Here is a 13,591-nt window from a genome sequence, read left to right as displayed (position 1 = left end):
TGGGAAAGGGGGGGGAGGAGGAAACGTACTGTGTCCTTTCAAAAGGAGCCATCCCGGTATTCGCTTTAATCGATTTACGGAAAGCACTGAAAATCTAAATGTGGGTGACCGGACAGCTTAATGAGCCACCTCGCCCACCGCCCCCCCCCCCCCCTAATGTCATTAGTTTTACGTCATATCACTGCATCACTAAGTTCTATCGACCATTGTAAACATAGTGTCAGCAATTACAGAAACTAAATTCTATAAGTAGAACACAAAATGTAACCCACGAAAAACACTCTATGACTGTTGTGCCAAAGCGCGATCGTAGACTAAACTCTTTGCACACTGCAGCGTGAAGTAAGTACAAAGCGTAACATTTTTTGCGATTTGTTTGTTAATGCCGAGGGAGCGGTAGAGAGGAGATTACTTAACAGCAAATGAAATGAACCAAAGTTTTTATTTCATACAAAAAAATCGCGCCACTGAGGTAAGTGCCTTCTTTCAGGTAACGGCAGTTGCGTACTGGTCCGGGTAATCTAATAATTCACTGTATAAATGGTCTTTGCTGCTTGATACTTAACTGGGGTCACGTTTTCGAAGAGGCAAAGCTTTGTAATTGCTTGTACTGTCATATTTTACAAAATCGATTTTACGAATAGTTTTGGTGCCGACAAACGTGTACGGTTAAGGGGCTCCGGAAAGGCTCAAAATCATGAAAAGTTCAATTTTTACTTTTTTGCGTTTTCTGAATCTGCAGACTATTACCTTTTAATAGATTTATAATTTATTCAATTCCGAAGACTACAACTATTTTTAAATTTTTTTTGAAATGTGTTCTACATGGGCGTGGCTCACGGTGGCGCTGTTAAACTGCTGTCAAATGGTGCTATTATTAACGTCCGTGTTCATCAGGTACATTTTAGTGATGTGAGATAAAGTATGTGTTGTGGCTAACCTGTGATGGTTCAATATATATCGCTGGTGTGATTGTCGATTGTTTCATGTTTATTTACTCTGTCGTTATCTCGAAAATATTCGTAATTAATTCTGTTTCTTGAGTCTCTGTTTTGTTGAAGTATAATAATGAGTAAAAGTAAAGTTATTAGAAATCCTCTGAAGGCTTTTAAGAAAAGGAGAAATGTTGGAAAGCCAAAGGTATGTGTTATTACTGTAAACAATAAAGACGATAACCAAGTGAGTGAACCTAACCTCTCAAATACACCTGCCCACAGCAGTCAAAATGGGAAAGAAAATACTTCACAGAAGAAGCTTGGTTCAATGAGTGAAAACTATGAATGTTTTATGGGCGAATCGGATGTAAATGAAATATTTGATATGTCGGTTCTCAAAGGAATTTTTTCAAACTGTGTAAGATGTGTTCATTGTAGTGAAGTTGGTCTGGAATTCTCCACAATAAAGCACGTAGGACTTGCTAGTGAAATACAACTGAAATGTGATAAGTGTTCATACATGACCACCTTTTGGAACAGTGTTGCAGTAACTGCAACTGAAGAAAATGGTAGCAAAATCTACGAACACAACAACGAGCGATGCTTGCTTTAGACAAGGAACGCCTTCGGGCTGCAGACAGGGCTGTAAAGAGTCTAGAAATACAAGCAAAGTAAACAGGAGGAGGAACAAGAGGAAGCTGTTGGAGGAGTTTGCAGAGGATGAAGATAATCCATCCTATGGACCTGGAATGCACTAAAAAGTTAATCCAATCTTTGTCGCTCGATTCCCAAAACTTTTATTTTCTCATACTAATTACATGTTTTCTAAGGATCTTCCAAACATATTTGTTTCAAACTTTCAGTAAATGTTACACAGTACCTTCTGCATAATTTAACACAGCCTTTTTCCAAAAAACTGTATATTTTTGAATATATAAATAAAAAATTGCAAAAAAATGTTGTGAATTTTCATTACAATTGAAAAAAAAATCATCTTTAATAACTGAACTAAAATTTTGTAAAATCCCTGTGTTAAGTTGTAGCCCACATTCCAATAAATAATCTGTAAAAAGTTCAACTTCCTACCTCAAATACTTTGTGAGGAAAGATGTAATTTATAAGCGTTATTTTAACATTGCAAGTATAGGGCGTTCCGGAGCCCCTTAAGCTGTTTGATGTCCGAGGCAGTTGTTCGTCGAGGCGAAGACTACATCGCTGGTCCCTGAACGCTGCGGAGGACAGATCTGCATTCACAGCGGAAACAGCTACACGTTAAACGACTAATTTCAAGAACAACAGCTGGACGACGTCATAATTCGCTGTATACGGTCCCTCTTTGCCGCTGATTTGATTGTCACGTTTGGGACGACGCCACGCTTTGTAGCTGCAGGTATTGTCGGATTTCACAAAGAATATTTGTATCAATTTCACGAACACTGCTAGTGTCGACAAGCTTATACGGTTAATCTCCTTCCGTCCAGTATAGCAGATGTGTGTCGATGCTAGTCCCTGCACAGACGTACCGTTCACAGTAGAGCGGGCTTATGTGCAGCAACGTTGCAGTTTTGTGCGGGCACAGGGCCTGCAGTACAGAGACGAAGTATTTCACAGCCGTCTCGTTGTGCTGCGCGAACTCGACACAACCGCACACTCACTGACACACACACACGCGCGCGCGAGCGGCGTGTTTTCACAAGTCGGCCGCTGCGAGCGACGGCAGAAAGAGGTGGCGAAGCGTGCGCGCCACAGATGTGACGTGCGGGCAATTCAGTGCTGTCGCCGTGTCCCGCGGGTAATGTGGCGCTATGCATGGAGTCAGGGCTTACCGGCTCCCTGAGTGGCACCCACAAACATCGTTCCAGAAAGGACTGCCGACCCACTGCCGGCTCTGCTTTTATTAACCCACCACACCGCCCAGACTTGCAACAAATTACTTTCTTGCAGTCATTTCTTAAAGAATAATTGCCTTTCAGTTATAATTACACGGCGAAATAACATCAAATATTACAGAAATTAAAGAAATGCCTTGAAATGAAATGAATGGACTGACGGGTCTCAAATCAGTGTACATGATATCCGAGTAGACAATTACATATTTTCCTAGAACTGCACACAAACCAAGATTTACGACAGCTTCCAGGGTCAGCTGAGGGTTGCGAAACTTCTTTTCGGTAATGTTTATTCGTATTTTTGGCTACAAAATATGAGAGTCACGTTTCTCACGTACATCGACGGAATAAAAAAAAATATCGCAACAACAAGAAGGGGTTGTGCAACATAAACGGAAGTTGGTTGGCGTGTTTCTATATCTGAAACTATGTCAGTCTAAATTTCACCTCAATCGCGAAGAGAGGTGTTAGTAGGGCCTTTGTGAGGACGCAAATCAGGTTTGCTTTAAACACACACTGTAACTGTCGTGAGCGTTGTTTGCCTTTGAGGTTAGGCGTGGTGACTCGATGTTAGCCAAAAATGCCTTTAGGGAGACAAAGACGCCACTCACTGAGTTTGAACAAGGTCATGTAATGGGGCTACGAGGAGTCGGATGCTTCTTCTGCGATACTGCAGAAAGACTTGGTAGCACCGTAGCCACTGTACTTGATTGCTGGCAGCGGTGGTCACCAGTTGTACGATGATTGTACGATCACAAGAAGGCACAGCGAAGACGAGTAAAATATTATATCCAAATTCAAGAATGTCCCATGGAACACTCCCTTTAACAAGTTCAGTGTACATATATTGTAAAATGTAACGTAGTGAAGCAGTATTGTATACATTTTTCAGGTAGACTATGGGTACAGTTTGAGTATAGAAGTCTGAGCATCGAAAAGTTTACATTTCATACACGTTTCTACTGACTCGCACAACATTTCGTGCTAAAATCAGTGGTCGTCCGGACACCACACATTTGCAATTACCGAGCGATTTCCGACCGATTTTTACTGCAAAGTTTTCGCTTTTGGAGTTTTTTTCTTCACAACTAGGCCCGCAGCCATCAAATGTTCGTTCATTTAACCAGTTCTTACTTCTATTCCCTCATCAATACGTGTCAGTTTTCGCTTTCTCGCCCTCCCCCCTATCCCCGTGAACTCCGTGCGAGAACCTCTGACAGATGGCTCTGAAAATTACGTATACACCAATTATACTACGATACTACAACTTTGAGTCAAGATTCGTGTTCATATAGCTTTATGGTTACCACAAATAATGAAAGAAAATCAGAACCACTCTGAGATAAAAACACACGTGGTAAACTTGTGGCACAACAACAAAGGAAAGGGAATACTAACTGGACAGAAAGAATATTTCATACAGAACGCCATAAATGAAAATGAAACTATGCTCAGTGACAAAAAGAAAAATAACAGAAAAATAACATTCAAATTAATTCAGAGTTTACTATAAAAGAATAAATAAAACTAAATAAAAATAATGGGCACAAACACACACACACACACACACACACACACACACACACACACACACACACACACACACAAACACACACACACACAGTACCCCATACCAACACTCCACTACTGCACTCTCACCCTCCACAGCTCCCGAAATTCTTCTGTCAGACCTAAATCATGTGAGCAAGAACATGTGCAGTGTGTTCTAGTATAGGTCATGTGCAGAGCAACTCAGTTCTGAGCTGTGACATATCAATTGGAAGAAATCCATATTACGTGCATCTAGCATATACGGAAAACGGATGCATGAATAGGCCATAAAATGAATGTAAATACAAAAAACGCAACCATATGACTGTGAATAGAAATAGATTTAAACAGCGTACCAACAATCACTAAATATTTGTATCAAAATATTTATGATCCAATAATTTTCTTTGTATTGTGGACCACTGGATATACATAGCAAGAACAGTCGAAACACCTTTGGTACACGCAAATCAATACAGTTTAAAAAAGACGGAGTTTTTCTTATCTGCTTGGTACAGCACAGCTACCAAAATTTCTTGCTGAAGGCCCTATAGTATGATAGGGAAGTTTCCCAAACGAAACTTGATTTAGAGTTGTGACTCCGGAGGACTACGTTTTTGGTTTAGTAATAAAGTAAGAAGACTTTCCCTTCGGTTCAGTTACATTTCTCCCTTGTTGTCAACAACAGGATTAATTAATCAATTTCTTCATATGGAAACACACCGTATAAAGAAGGACGAAGATTTCAGTTTTTCCATTCTTACTGTTGGATACAAGAAGATGAAACTTAATATCCAAAGGTATAATAGCGAGGAAGGCGATCAAGCTGAGCTTAAGGACAGAGAAATTGTTACCCCTGTGTAGATGCCGAAAAAATAAGAATTAGAAGTGGTTAAGGCTAATGCTCGCGCTAAGCGCGAAATCCAGATCAGGCCGGCCGGTGTGGCCGAGCGGTTCTAGGCGCTTCAGTCTGGAACCGCGCGACCGCTACAGTCGCAGGTTCGAATCCTGCCTCGGGCATGGAAGTGTGTGATGTCCTTAGGTTAGTTAGGTTTAAGTCGTTCTAATGGACTGATGACCTCAGATGTTAAGTTTCATAGTGCTCAGAGCCATTTGAATCATTTAAAATCCAGATCTGAGTTTCAACGTCGCACAAAAATCAACTGTCTACTCGTATTTATCAGTTTTAAGTAAGAAATGAACTGTGCCAAGTTCTGGATTTTGTATGGTAGTCGCTCTCCAATGTCCAGTTAAACTTTTGCGTCTTCTGACGAAACGCTGGGATACTTATATTTCTTGAGACCTTAAAACATGAAAATACACTATTAACTAATTATATGGCAAAAGTTGTTTATGTATATCTGTTCGTTGAGGAGAGACACAGAGTTGCAGATAACGGCGTCTAGACCGATCCTATGCTCCTTGACTGTCAGCAGGTTTTCGATGCAGTTCCATACAGATACCAAGTGAGCAATATGTGAGATTACAGATTATCTTAACAACTTTGTGACTGAATTCAGAACATCGTAGGTGATAGAAATAAACATGTCGTTCCTAATTAGGTGAAATAGTCACATGTAGAATCTAGTGCTGGAGTACCCATAGAGAGTGTTATATGGCCGGTGTTTGATTTATGCCCTATTACGGGTCGTGGTTTGCTGTCTGTACAGAACTGCTTTCACCGTCGCCACGAGGCAAATTAGCCACTCCACTACGAATAATGGTGAAGTCAGCTGGAGCTGGAGGTTGGGAAAGTTTCTGACAATGTGAAACTTTGGAACTCCCGTACAAAACGGGCGCCGTGAAGCATAACTTCCAGCAATAAGAATCAAGAAGTAACTTACTACAAAACCAAGCTGACCGTACTGGAATCTTTATTCACGCAGACATTTATAAATGCAATGATATCTGTTAAAGATTGACTTTTAAAAGGTAACATACGAATTAGATAAACATGACAAACATCGGTGCAGATAGCCAGTCCATTACGGAATGCGCCCTGCACGGACATGCTGTAAACTTCTAAAAATTGCTAATGAAAAAACACTAAATCGCATCGAGGGAAACGAAATTTACGGCATGCCTTGAATGAAAAAAGGGGTCGGTTGACATAACAAATACTCAGACATCAAACAGTATTAAAATGGTAACGGAGGGAAATGTGCGGTGTAAAACCCGTAAAGGGAGACAAAGACTTTACTACAGTATAGAGGTGGATGTACGAGGGGCGTTCAGTAAGAAATGCAACACTGCAACACATTTTTTTCGACCAATTTCGGTTGAAAAAGTGCGGACTTCGTCGTGGGACATCGTTAAGTATTTCCGCTTCAGCCACTAGTGTTTCATGAAATTTCGATGGGTGGAGGCGATATACGTAGCTTTCAAAATGGCGTCTGCAATGAAGGTGCGTTCCAAGTCAAATGGCTCTGAGCACTATGGGACTTAACATCTGCGGTCATCAGGCCTCTAAACTTAGAACGACACTACTGGCCATTAAAATTGCTACACCACGAAGATGACGTGCTACAGACGCGAAATTTAACCGATAGGAAGAAGATGCTGTGATATGCAAATGATTAGTTTTTCAGAGCATTCACACAAGGTTGGTGCCGGTGGCGACACCTACAACGTCCTGACATGAGAAAAGTTTCCGACCAATTTCTCATACACAAAGGGCAGTTGACCGGCGTTGCCTGGTGAAACGTTGTTGTGATGCCTCGTGTAAGGAGGAGAAATGCGCACCATCACGTTTCCGACTTTGATAAAGGTCGGATTGTAGCCTATCGCGATTGCGGTTTATCGTATTGCGACATTGCTGCTCCCGTTGGTCGAAATCCAATGACTGTTAGCAGAATATGGAATCGGTGGGTTCAAGAGGGTAATACGGAACGCCGTGCTGGATCCCAACGGACTCGTATCACTAGCAGTCGAGATGACAGCATCTTATCCGCATGGTTGTAACGAATCGTGCAGTCACGTCTCGACCTTGCGTCAACATATGGGGACGTTTGCAAGACAACAACCATCTGCACGAACAGTTCGACAAAGTTTGCAGCAGCATGGGCTATCAGCTCGGAGACCATGGCTGCGGTTACCCTTGACGCTGCATCACAGACAGGAGCGCCTGCGATGGTGTACTCAACGACGAACCCGGATGTACGAATGGCAAAACGTCATTTTTTCGGATGAATCTAGGCTCTGTTTACAGCATCATGATGGTCGCATCCGTGTTTGGCGTCATCGCGGTGAACGCACATTGGAAGCGTGTATTCGTCAGCTCCATACTGGCGTATCACCCGGCGTGATGGTATGGGGTGCCATTAGCTACACCTCTTGTTCGCATTGACGGCACTTTGAACAGTGGACGTTACATTTCAGATGTATTACGACCCGTGGTACAAATGGCTCTGAGCACTATGGGACTTAACATCTATGGTCATCAGTCCCCTAGAACTTAGAACTACTTAAACCTAATTAACCTAAGGACATCACACAACACCCAGCCATCACGAGGCCGGGAACCGAATCCGGGCGTGGGAAGCGAGAACGCTACCGCACGACCACGAGATACGGGCTACGACCCGTGGCTCTACCCTTCATTCGATCCCTGTGAAACCCTACATTTCAACAGGATAATGCACGACCGCATGTTGTAGGTCCTGTACGGGCCTTTCTGGATACAGAAAATGTTCTACTGCTGCCCTGGCCACCACATTCTCCAGATCTCTCACCAATTGAAAACGTCTGGTCAATGGTGGCCGAGCAACTGGCTCGTCACAATAATGCAGTCACTAGACTTGATGAACTGTGGTATGGTGTTGAAGCTGCATGGGCAGCTGTACCTGTACACGCCAACCAAGCTCTGTTTGACTCAATGCCCAGGCGTATCAAGGCCGTTATTACGGCCAGAGGTGATTGTTCTGGGTACTGCTTTCTCAGGATCTATGCACCCAAATTGTGTGAAAATGTAATCACATGTCAGTTCCAGTACAATATATTTGTCCAATGGATACCCGTTTATTATCTGCATTTCTTCTTCGTGTAGCAATTTTAATGGGCAGTAGTGTACTTAAAACTAAGGACATCACAGACATCCATACCCGTGACAGGATTCGAATCTGAGACCGTAGCAGTCGCGCGGTTCCGGACTGAAGCGCCCAGAGCCGCTCGGCCACAGCGGCCGGATGCGTTCAAGGCAGAGAGCTGTCATTGCGTTTCTTTCGGAGGAAAACGAGAACATCGCAGATATTCACATGCGACTACGGGATGTCTACGGAAACCTTGCAATGAACAGAAGCACGGTGAATCGTTGGGCGTGCTGTCTGCTGTCATCGCGGCCGGCCGGAGTAACCGAGCGGTTCTAGGCGCTACAGTCTGGAACCGCGCGACCGCTACAGTCGCAGGTTCGAATCCTGCCTCGGGAATGGATCTGTGTGATGTCCTTAGGTTAGTTAGGTTTAAGTGGTTCTTTATCTAGGGGACTGATGACGTCAGATGTTAAGTCCCGTAGTGCTCAGAGCCATCTGAACCGTTTTGTTGTCATAGCAACAACGTAGCGCAAACCTGTCCGATATCACTCGTGTCGACCGGCCGCACACAGCTGTGACTTCTTGGAACGTGCAGACACTCTTATTCGAGATGATAGGCGGATCACACCCAAACACATCGCTACGCAAGTGGACGTGTCTGATAGTAGTGCTGACTCACTCGTCCACCAGTTGGATAAGCAGAGCTGTGTGCCGGTTTGGTTCCTCGCCGCCTAACTGAATATCATAAAGAGCGTTGGAGAACCATTTGTGCGGAATTGCTTGTGCGTTTCGAGGCTGACTGTGCCATTCTTTTGTCAAAGATCGTCACAGAAGATGAAACTTTGGTTCATCTCTTCGAACTGGAAACAAAATGTAATCCATGGAGTGGCGCCACATCATCTCTCCTTCGAAAAAAAAAATACAAAACCGCTCTCTCATTCTGTTAAGTCATGGCGCCGGCGACGGCCTTTCGGGACTCTGAAAGGGTTATTGCATTTGAGGTTATTGTGTCTCTCTCATCGTGCAACGATCATCCCTGCAGTGTGTTGTGCTACCCTCAGGAAACTAAAGAAACGACTTCATCGTATTCATCGCCACAGAAATGTGAACGAACCTCTCCTTCTCCATGACAACTCAATGCCGCACACAAATCTGATCACCCGAGAGGAGCTCAAAAAACTTAATTCAATTGTTCATCCTGATGAACTCTACAGCCTGGATCTCACAACTTTCGACTTCTATCTGTTTGTCCCAATGAAAGATGCACTCCGCAGGAAGCACTACATGGTCGATGGGGCGGCTATCGATGCAGTAACACATTGGCTTCGACGGCGACCAGTGAGTGGGGATTAACATTGTGTGTTGGAATTCAATATAAAAACCATCCTGCTTGAAACGCTAGGTTAAATCCAGAGAACAGAACAGGTAGTTGGAATTGTGGAAAGGGGCCAAAAATGAGGGGGTGTCAGTTACAGTCGAACACATATGACTTTATTTAGTTGCCCAAACATTACAGCGCAAATTTCCGAGCTTAACTATCGACTGAATATGTCACAAAATCTTATGGCTTAATGGCACAATCTTTTTAATTTTTATAACGGCTGAAGTTCCATGATTTAAAAACACACCTACAATAAATTTTCAAAGGTAAAAGGCCCAAATATTTATCCTTAAATAATTTTAAAAAATAATCTAAGACTTACCAATAAGTAATTTTACTTTTAAAACGGCAGAAGGCCATGCACTCTAAGATTTAACAAGTAAGGAATTTAAATTTTATGACGGCTGAAAGCCCATGATTGAAAAACACAACTACAATAAATTTCAAAAGGCAGAAGGCCCAAAGCTTTATCCAAAAATATTTTAAATGAGGCTGAAGACTTAACAAGTAAGGAATTTTAATTTTAAAACGGCTGAAGGCCCATTATTTAAAGCCCAACTAAAAACATACAAATTCAAACCATCGGCTGTGGGCCATTAAAATACACAATCAAACACCAATAAGAAAAGGCAATACAGCCAGCGGCGCTCAGAAGTTTCCGGAGGTCGGTCTGCACTTGAAATACACTCCTGGAAATTGAAATAAGAACACCGTGAATTCATTGTCCCAGGAAGGGGAAACTTTATTGACACATTCCTGGGGTCAGATACATCACATGATCACACTGACAGAACCACAGGCACATAGACACAGGCAACAGAGCATGCACAATGTCGGCACTAGTACAGTGTATATCCACCTTTCGCAGCAATGCAGGCTGCTATTCTCCCATGGAGACGATCGTAGAGATGCTGGATGTAGTCCTGTGGAACGGCTTGCCATGCCATTTCCACCTGACGCCTCAGTTGGACCAGCGTTCATGCTGGACGTGCAGACCGCGTGAGACGACGCTTCATCCAGTCCCAAACATGCTCAATGGGGGACAGATCCGGAGATCTTGCTGGCCAGGGTAGTTGACTTACACCTTCTGGAGCACGTTGGGTAGCACGGGATACATGCGGACGTGCATTGTCCTGTTGGAACAGCAAGTTCCCTTGCCGGTCTAGGAATGGTAGAACGAAGGGTTCGATGACGGTTTGGATGTACCGTGCACTATTCAGTGTCCCCTCGACGATCACCAGTGGTGTACGGCCAGTGTAGGAGATCGCTCCCCACACCATGATGCCGGGTGTTGGCCCTGTGTGCCTCGGTCGTATGCAGTCCTGATTGTGGCGCTCACCTGCACGGCGCCAAACACGCATACGACCATCATTGGTACCAAGGCAGAAGCGACTCTCATCGCTGAAGACGACACGTCTCCATTCGTCCCTCCATTCACGCCTGTCACGACACCACTGGAGGCGGGCTGCACGATGTTGGGGCGTGAGCGGAAGACGGCCTAACGGTGTGCGGGACCGTAGCCCAGCTTCATGGAGACGGTTGCGAATGGTCCTCGCCGATACCCCAGGAGCAACAGTGTCCCTAATTTGCTGGGAAGTGGCGGTGCGGTCCCCTACGGCACTGCGTAGGATCCTACGGTCTTGGCGTGCATCCGTGCGTCGTTGCGGTCCGGTCCCAGGTCGACGGGCACGTGCATCTTCCGCCGACCACTGGCGACAACATCGATGTACTGTGGAGACCTCACGCCCCACGTGTTGAGCAATTCGGCGGTACGTCCACCCGGCCTCCCGGATGCCCACTATACGCCCTCGCTCAAAGTCCGTCAACTGCACATACGGTTCACGTCCACGCTGTCGCGGCATGCTACCAGTGTTAAAGACTGCGATGGAGCTCCGTATGCCACGGCAAACTGGCTGACACTGACGGCGGCGGTGCACAAATGCTGCGCAGCTAGCGCCATTCGACGGCCAACACCGCGGTTCCTGGTGTGTCCGCTGTGCCGTGCGCGTGATCATTGCTTGTACAGCCCTCTCGCAGTGTCCGGAGCAAGTATGGTGGGTCTGACACACCGGTGTCAATGTGTTCTTTTTTCCATTTCCAGGAGTGTATTAACGTTCGCTTAGGGGAGACAGGTAGTCGGCCCAACTACATGCGATCCGCCGGCAATCAACGGACCCACCGAGAAGACGACTTGCTTTCCACCCGACCAGTACACAAGGAAGTCCAAAGGCAAAACGTAAAAGGCGTAGCCCCCCACAACCAGGTATACATAAGCTGACAGAACTACACACACGTGTTGGACAGCGACAACACGGTGAGGAAAGGACACTGCCTGAATTTTACGTCAGCGGTCAGGACAGGTAATCGGAACGCTAACGGCCATAAGGCAGAAAATTCCGCTGGTGCACTTGGACTTCAAATAACCGAAACACAGTTAAATTCCACCGGATGGTGGCCAAATTTTCGCCAACTCGAACATTCACTGTTGCTCACGGGAATACCCCCAACAGCCATCCATGAAAACCAATGGCACAATGTGAACAGACTGGCTTCGGTAATTAAATCTCCATTCAACTTTGATGTGCTGCGTCGGTGAGCCACGAATCTCGCAGCAATCGGAACAGCTCCCACACACCCTGACACTGTGTCAGGCCCATTGCGCCGCGCGGAGATTTCCTGGCTGATCCACCACAACTGACCGTCTCCCACACATCAGCACGGAGACAGCACTAAAATGACTGAGCAGTCGACATCACAAGCTGCACACAGCTTGACGAACACTTGCACGAAGACTAGACAAGACTAACGGCAGCGACTGTCCAATAACAAGGACGAATCACGAGTCGGCACACGCAGGCAACCCATAAGCGATCGCCGGCCAACATACACGTCGTCCGACAAGACAACCGACCGACGACCAACCAAGGTGGTCCGCACTCGAGTGATGTGTACCGGCAACTGTCGGGCGAGTCATGGCTGTCCGGACCACACTGTAGACGAGCCCCGACTGAACTTCTGCCGCGTCCCAAGTCAAACACTGCCAGGTCCGAACTGCACTGCTAGAGCCTCCCAACTCACTGGCAGATCCGAAGTAACTCCGAACACACGACAACCGGGAACAAACAGCAGTTAGCAAAGATAATACGCCAGGACTTATATCGATATGCGCCGCTGCTGCCGCTCACGGGCAGGCAAGGCGGCAACTCAGTGACACTAGTAATTGAAATTTACATAACGAGCTGGTAGTACAGTAAAAACAGGACATCAAATGAGATATGACACAAACACGAGCCACGCACGGCTCACTGCTTTCAGAAAAAAAAAAATCGTTGGATTATTACTAACGGCCCTCATAGTTTGCCACATTTATTGAGTGATGAAGAGGTTGAATAGGATAGTCTAGCATGGAGAGATGTATCAAACAAGTCTGAGAAAGCTGCGTCGACCCAGATTAATATGCAACCGGATCCACACGTTAAATATGGTCAACTACGAACATCACCGCAAGCCACCCAGCATCGTGCTGTGCGGAAGAAGTGGGCAAGGGTACATCAGAAATGGAACGTGCATAAATGATGTCTGGGCTTGTGCACCCACAAGAGCAGATCTTGGCTGTAGCTTGATGGTGGTCACAGGAATGTGTCTAGCCGCCAGGCACAATACACAATTCAAGTATGTAGCCTAACCGTTTTAAGCAGTGAGCGCTGTCTTTTGGAAAGCAGACATAACGTCTACGCATATACGCAGTTGTATAACTGTTACACCATGTTTTAAAGTGCTCACACACTTTACACAGTTTGTGTCATC

Source organism: Schistocerca serialis, chromosome 7 (assembly GCF_023864345.2).
Source record: "Schistocerca serialis cubense isolate TAMUIC-IGC-003099 chromosome 7, iqSchSeri2.2, whole genome shotgun sequence".
Lineage (NCBI taxonomy): Eukaryota > Metazoa > Arthropoda > Insecta > Orthoptera > Acrididae > Schistocerca > Schistocerca serialis.
This window is presented reverse-complemented; position numbering follows the sequence as displayed.